The sequence below is a fragment of the Chaetura pelagica genome, unplaced genomic scaffold, assembly GCF_000747805.2.
Source record: "Chaetura pelagica isolate M959 unplaced genomic scaffold, ChaPel_1.0 scaffold64, whole genome shotgun sequence".
In the NCBI taxonomy this organism is placed as follows: Eukaryota; Metazoa; Chordata; class Aves; order Apodiformes; family Apodidae; genus Chaetura; species Chaetura pelagica.
The window spans coordinates 307,181-308,649 of NW_009952885.1; the positions used below are offsets into that span (position 1 = coordinate 307,181).

The 1,469-nt window shown below is 62.0% G+C and overlaps 1 protein-coding gene across 1 annotated transcript in view; it reads left to right on the forward strand.

Annotated features, from left to right (window-relative positions):
• Window positions 1-1,469, forward strand: part of CAPN15 (calpain 15) — an 82,794-nt gene that overhangs the window by 16,123 nt on the left and 65,202 nt on the right. The window lies entirely within an intron of this gene.

A 1,469-nucleotide genomic window follows, 5' to 3' on the forward strand; every position in this document is an offset into this window, starting at 1 on the left:
GGCACGCAGCGGGGGGCTGCAGGGCAGGGGGGCAGGGGGTTGCTGTCCAGGTCCTTCCCAGGCACCACGCTCAGGACTCTGCTCCCTCCCGCGGCGCCCGGGCCCCGGCGCCGCGAAGAAAAAAGAATATACCTCTGACATCTGTCCGTCTGTGTGACCCCCCCGTCTGTCCCCAGCCCTGCCTCCCTGTCTTGTTACCCCCCTTCCCCTGCTGCCAGCACCAAGATGGCACCAAGGTACCACAGGGGGGGACGAGGGAGTGCCCGGGTCACCCCGCTGAGGTGCTGCCCGTGCTGGCTGCTTGTGGTGGGACGTGCTGGATCCCCCAGTCCACCTCCCCTACCCCGGGGCTGCCCCCCACGCCGGGCTGGGGAGTAGAGGGCTCTGGGTTGTTCTAGAAAGCTGCTGGTGCCAGGGCTTCACCACACCTCGGGGTGAAAGGCAGAGGTGCCTGCTGTGCTGGAGTGGGGCCACGGGGCGCTGCAGGGGGGGCTGTGCTAGCAGGGACCCCTCTCAACTCGTCACACAAGTGTTACTATGCAAAGGCGGCCGCTGAAAGCAGTGCCTGGAGAGAAGCCATGTGTCCCAGCTGGGCTCAGCCCCGGGCACTGCCCTGCAGGGCCTCACCCCCACCCTGCCCTGCCCTGCGGAGCTGGGGGGCAGCAGGTACAGCCTCAGGCTTTGGGGAGCAGCTCCCTCTGGCTTTACTGGGTTGTCATGTGCCAGAGAGGGAAGGGATGAGCTTGGGAGGGGGGGAAGTAGAGCCCCATCCTGCAGAGGTGAAGTCCCACAGAAGGTGCTGAGCCCAGGGTGAAGGGCCTTGGGGTGCTGCTGGCCCCAGGGGTGCTCTGTGGCTGAGCCCCCTGTTTCGGGGCATCGTGGCTTGGCGTGTGTGTTTGTGTGTTTTGGGGGTCCCCTGGTGTTACCATCTCCTTCTGAGGTTGCTTGGGGGGCAACGGGAGATGCTGGGCCCTGTTTTGGTGGGGACCACTCTGGAGGGGGCAGCTCACCCCCCCCATTCTGCACCCAGGCAGGGGTCTGCAGGCTCTGGGGTTTGCCCAGCGTGTCCCTCTGTCCCTCCCTCCACCTCGGGGGGTGCCCGGGGCGGGGTGGGCTGCCCTCCCACCCTCCTGGCCCCCTTGGCCAGGGCTGCTGAGCCAAGCTCTGTCCGTTTTTGTTTGTTGATCTGTTTTCTCTCTTCCCTGCTCCTTCCTCAAGATGATTTGTCCTTCACTTTTTCCTCTCTCTCTCTCTCTGTGTCTTTATGAGCTGTGAATATTTTTAACCCTGTAAATACTGTCCAGCTCTTAAGAAACATAGGATATTTTATCAATTGTAAATCAGATCAGTAATCCCTGTACGATATGAACTATCCATGGGTGGTTTTCAAACTCAGGTTCTGACGGACCAAATAAAAGTTTTGTTTTGTGCAGAAGGTGCCTGGTTTCCCTGCGCCGGGGGGGGCGGGG